The sequence below is a fragment of the Apodemus sylvaticus genome, chromosome 6 (assembly GCF_947179515.1).
Source record: "Apodemus sylvaticus chromosome 6, mApoSyl1.1, whole genome shotgun sequence".
Taxonomy (NCBI): Eukaryota; Metazoa; Chordata; class Mammalia; order Rodentia; family Muridae; genus Apodemus; species Apodemus sylvaticus.
The window spans coordinates 673,072-679,635 of NC_067477.1; positions in this window are offsets into that span (position 1 = coordinate 673,072).

The following is a 6,564-nucleotide window of genomic DNA, read 5'->3' on the forward strand; positions in this document are numbered from 1 at the left end:
AATTAACTTTAAGAGATGATTACTCCTATCCCAGGATGTTTCTACCACTGAGCAAATGCCCTCCCTTTAATAATAGTAACTTATGCCTGTGCTTTTGAATGTGTTTTATATGTAAATGAATGTAAGTGTAAATACAAACAAATTTTGAGGACTTAAGAATATTGTTACTTCTATGGCCTCTTTAAAAGCAAACAAATGAACAAATGGGACTTTCACGATCCTTGTTTTAGCCCAGGCCTATGTGCAAATGAAAACCAAATATCTAGTATCCATCTCTCAGAATACAGGGCTTCTCTCCTGCCGTCCAAGTTAAACTGCTGCCATCTACATGCCTACAGCGACAGTAGCAGGCTTGTTGCATGTCCCTTACTAAAGGAGGAGATGACTATACCATTCAGACAGCTATTTTAAAAAAAAATGGCGGCAGGGGTGGGGGTGATGAGAAGATCTATCTATGTGACTATAAAATGAACGTTATACATACTGACTAAAGACTTTTCAGCTTTGGGGGTCATCCACACTTCCTCCCATTGATAGCCCCTTATAAATTAAAAGGAAGCCCAACAAACTCATTTGATTCCCCAGGCTGAACTTTGACATTGAACTTTGATTTGCCAGAGGAGACAAACGTTGTTTACCTTGCCTCCCGGTGCTTCTCCAGAGATGAAATTCTCACACCAGATTGGAAACTCATTAGTTAACATTATTATGTCTCATTGTATTAAGAAGCATAAAAAGTTATAAGGATAAAAATATGGAAACCGTTTATTAAAGAAGAATCTGTATATGAGATTTAAGATGGGTTGATAAACGTTTTGAAAAAAAATTAAAAAATTAAAAAAAAAGATACTAGATAGTTCTAGTATAATTAGTTTAATAGTCCACCTTACCTCAGTCAGAATAACGAAGACTTGGGGTGGGGGTGGGGGAATGCTGGCATAGATGTGGAGGAATGCAGAACACTTATTAATTGCTTGATGGAGTACAAACTGGTGAAATCAGTCTAGAGGCTCTGCATAAAGCTAGAAAAATATCTACCAGCTGTTATAGCTGGCTATAACACTGTTAGACATATACTCAAAGGGCTCTGTTTGCTACTTCAGAGACATCTGCTCATTTATGTTCACTATTCCTCTATTCACAGTATTCAGAAAATAAAAACAATATAGATGTCCATCAGCTGCTGTATAGATAATGAAAATGTGGTAAATCTAACAATTAAATATCATTCTTAAGAAAAATGAAATTTACAGGTAAGTGGATAGACCAGGAGACAATCATTCTGAGTAAGGTAGCACAAATCCAGAAACACATTTTTTTTTCTTAATTTGAGGATGTTAGCTTTAAATCTTCAAATTTGTGTATTTTACTTGGTATACAATGAAAGTGGGGTGATTTGGATGAAAATGGCTCTCATATGCTCTTATATTTGAATTTTTGGGCTCTATGTGGTGGAAACATTTAAGAAGGATTAGAAGATGTGACTTTGTTGGAGGAGGTGTATTACTGGGAGATATAGACTTTGAAGTTTTAAAAGCCAAGGACAGGTCCATTCTTGTTCTATCTTTGTTTGCTTCCTATTCTTGAATTTGGGCACAAGCCGAGAAAATTTACTTCTAAGACAGAAGCTTAAAATGAAAGCTTTGTTTTCTCCATGGGCAAAGAGGTGGTCATTTGGGGATCTGAACAGCATCTCAGAAGGGAGATTGTACAGAATTTTTAAAGGATGGGAAAGTGAGGAGGTTATGACAAAGATTTAAGCAAGGAAGTAAACATTGGTGACTGTGCTTTATCCAGGTTTCAAGATCCTTGACTCAGTTTTTGCAGTTAGGTTCCCCCACACACACTGGATTTCTAGTCCAGAATTCAAAGTGATAAAGGAACAAAGGAGTGTGTAAAGCACATATAGTCACTTGTATGTCCTAATTTAGATAACATCAACTTCCCTCTTTATATTCTTTACTGGTTAACAGACAAAAATAACAAACTTAGAGACTCAGGATAGACATTGGTTCCTGGGTCTGGAGACAAGACCTCAGTTTTGACCCCGTCAGCAAGGTAAAGGTCATTTCTGAGATGTCAGGTCTCAAGCAACTGTCTCCTAACACAAGAAAGATCAGAATGTGTGTTCTTAGCTAGATACTTCTATGCCTGCCTGCCAGCCTCCATACTTCCCACCAAGAGAATCAGACTAACACTCTGAAACTGTAAGCAAGCACCCCAATTAAGTGGTTTCTTTTATAAGCTGGTTTAGTCATGATGTCTCTTTTTAGTAATAGAACAGTAACTAAGACAGAAGTTGGTACCAGGGACTAGAATATTATTGTGACAGGTCTAATCATGCTGTTGTTTGGGGAAATATGGAAGGAAGTCTTTGGGACTTTTGATTAGAAAACTGGTTGAATGCTGTAAGCAGGGCTTAATGGGCATTAATAGAAACATGGAAGACAGTGGTGCTGAGAGCAATTTAACTATGGAGGTCTAGCTCAAGTGGTTTCAGAGCTATGATATTTTGGCAAAGAATCTGGGTGCTTTCTGCCCTTGACTTTTGTACTAATATCATTGGCAGAGGAAATTTCAAGATAGCTTAGTATTGACTGTGTCATGCAGTTGTTTGTGATTACTCATATGCAAATCTACAATGAAAAAGAGCAGTAGGGCAAAAACAAATGCAAAATATGCACCTTGAGGAGAAAAGGATAACCAATCAGTGTAATGTTGGGGCCAAATTCTATGCTTAAAGAGAGGGGATGCTTAAAGAAAAGCTAGATGATAAATGGAATAAAGGGAGTAGTAGTACCCTCAGGGCAAGACCCCACCCAGCAACAAACAAAACCATGAATAAATCAAAGCTCATGCAAATGTAGGTCATGCAGGGGCCAGCAGGCAGCATAATTTGGAAGTTTTAGCCACAGAGTTCTGGCTTTATCAAAAAAGGTGTAAAGGTTCTGTGAAATCTTCCTCCAGGATTAGAGAAAGCTGCTAAGATCACTTGTGTAGCAGGTTCATCTCTCCATGGAGGCCTCAAAGGCTGCTGAGTAAAGCTATGAAAGTGAGAGAGTTCTACATTTCTGTCCCCATGCAGCGGAAGGACTGACTAAATTCAACACTAGGTGGAGCTTATGCATAAGAAACCTCAAAGCTCAGCCCCATAGTGATACATTTCCTCCAACAAGGCCACACCTCCTAATAGTCCCATTACCTGTGGACCAAGCATCCAAACCCATGAGTCTATTGGGGCCAAATCTATTCAAACAATCAGAGCCAGTGAGGTCCCATAGACTACAAATACTACAGGCTGTTTTGCCAATGTTCTAGGTTACTCTCCAGAACTTGAGGTACGACCCTATAACTAAAGACACCATATACTTCTTGCTGTAAGAGTCAAAGATTTCAAGACTCATACTGACCTGGAGGTTTCATCCCTACTAGGTAGGTATCATAGGTACTGATAGGTACCCATGCACACTACCAGGGTAGAAAATTAATCATGAATCTTAACCAGATATTAACCCTGCAAATCCATGTCAAATTAGTATAATAGTGGCATAAGCATCATGGAAGTAAACAATCACTTTCTGGTTGTATTTCATTCCCATTTCATAAGAGGATACCCATATGTAGACCACTGTTGGGTCAAGAACCTGTAGATAAACAAGTCCTTGGAGTAGAACTTTTATTTTTATTGTGCTAAATGAACATAGTATTAAATTGACTTCTACTGACTTACTATTCCCATAAGTCAGTATATCTCTCAAACCCCATGAGAGAAGCTTTTTTTTTTTTTTAAGTAAATAGTAATTTACACAGAAATCTAAACTCAGTCAAGGTGCAGAGAATAAAAGACTGTAGAGTATTCAGCTTTAAAAAACACTAATAAATAAAACATGGTGGGCTATACAAAATAAATAATTTTGAGAAATTCATTTTTGTGGTTCTGGGGATTAATACCAGGAACGTAATGCATGAAGGAAGGGATACTGGCAGTGTACTTTTGAAGGTTATACCTGGCTTCCAGCCTCTGCTTCTCTCTTTCTCTGTTCCCTATTTATCATTTACTGAAGGGCTTTCCTCTACCACATTCATCCACCATGATGTTCTGAGAAAACACAGGCATAATAACACAAAGCCATGGAATCCTGGACTGAAACATATGAACTGTGAGCCAAAACATAATTTCTTTCTCAGGGTTTCCCTATTAACTGTCTATATATTTTTCCTACTCAGCATGATAGTGTCTTATGGATATATATATGTATATGTACATATATGTATATGTATATATATATGTATATGTATATATATCCCTTCTCAATGTTCTATACAGCACTACATGGGTACATGGTTCATATAGGAAGAGTATCTAATTGTGTTTGTATAAACAATAGAAAATTCATTTTAATTTCAAAAACCTACACTTCAGTGATATAATATCTAATATAGTATGTTATATATGTGCTACCCATTATACATATTGGTTATCATTTTGATATGGATGTTTTGTATTCAAATTATTTTTTTCACATTCTTCCTCCTAAAAAAACAAATAAAACCACAGTGTGCACAATCTATTATATACTTTTAAACACTTAAGTTCAAGGAAAGCTTTCACAGTTACCTGATTTTAGGCTCTTTTTTACTGAGAAACCAAAGTCCAGAAGGCTGAGTTACTGCTCTAAAGGCTTGCTTAGATTAATAGGCAAAGATGAGAAGCCACAGCCCTCTACTTCTGGACAGTCAATTTGTAGAGGAAGCTTTCCATGCCAAAAAAATGTTTTCTCTTTGATTTTACTAATTATTAATCAGTTCTGGTCTTTTCACATTATTTCCCACTCTATAAAGTTACACTATTATTAAAAGTTGAAAAACTGCTCATTAAATGTAAAATTTATATATACATAAAAATCAATATGAAATACATCATGTATTCATGTTCTGCAGCAATATCCAGTGAATGAAATCAATATTAACATGTTAGATATCAGATGTGTATAAGATGCTAAACCTGTGCAAACTCAAGATTTTGTGTATAAATATTCACTTCATATTCTGTAAACAAGTTAAACATGCATGTAAGAAACCAGACCTTGCTGTTATTTTATTCTGAACACTGTCTATATATTTTTCCTACTCAGCATGATAGTGTCTTATGGATATATATATGTATATGTACATATATGTATATGTATATATATATGTATATGTATATATATATATATCCCTTCTCAATGTTCTATACAGTACTACATGGGTACATGGTTCATATAGGAAGAGTACCTAATTGTGTTTGTATAAACAATAGAAAATTCATTTTAATTTCAAAAACCTACACTGATTTAAGTTTTAACTTTTATATTATCTCAAATATTCCTTAGGCATCAAAAAAAAAAACACCAAATATTTTATGTACAGTAACATGGCCTAAAAATTCAAATTTGGAAACTAGTGTCACATATTTAAAGTTGTTTACCATCAGTCCTTTTTTCAGTTCAATGGCATCCATTGATTATTCTGAAAACTTAGCTAAGTACAAGTTTACAACTTATACAGTGTTATCTATATGACATAAAAGTGTGCTGTGTCTGTAATTGGTATAAATAGTTAGTGGTATATTTGAAAGAATTCTCTGGTGGATTAATGTGAAACCCTCTGAATAAAGAAGCCAAGAATCTGGGAATTTCAATGAATAATTGCCATATTCCAAGCTAGGGACTGAACTAATTTGTGCACCATTAAATGAAAAGCCTGAGGAACTAAAAGGACCATCTAATCTCTTTCCATTTTTGTAATGCTTGGCGAAGTTTTAGACTAATGGTTTTTGATGCTTTAATGATGTCACAGAGAGACTGTAAGTACCTTATTAATTCCATTGACTTCCTGCCAAGTATGAAAGTCAGTTTGCGATTACTGAATTAATCTATTCTGATTAGGAAAATGCATCACAGCAAAAATATTATGAAATTCAGAAAATGAAGCACAATATATAAAAATATATGAAAACAAATTTGAAAGGACAGGCTGAATAAGTTTTTAAAATTCCCCTGAAAAAAATAAAATAAGAGACCATTAGGTTTTTCTTTTTGCCATATATTCATGTATTCACTTTGCATCTTCATCATAGCCTCCCCTCTGACTCCCCCAATGTGAGAGGCAGGGAGGGGAGATCATGAATTTTATCTGTGTGTAGATATTTAAACCACTGCTCCATTCTTGAATTACAGAGATGGTTTTTATTTTTTAAAACTGCTTAAAACTCCCAACCACAAGCTACAAATCTAAATGGTTTTGTTGGTGGTAGGTTTTTGTTTGTTAGTTGGTTTGTTTGATCTTACACTGATCAGCTAACAAGCTCTACTTGGACTTAGACCTTGCAGCTGGGAAAAACCCAGATGCTAAATCCATGCTATCCCTTCTTAAAATTCTCAAGTTTGCTGACACATTAATAAGATTTCAACAATGTTCTAAAGAAAGTCAAGTCACTATTTCAAGTCACTGTGCCGTAGGCTAACAAACAGACTGATTTTTTTCTTTCCTCTCTAAATTTATTTTCAACTAAAATAAATT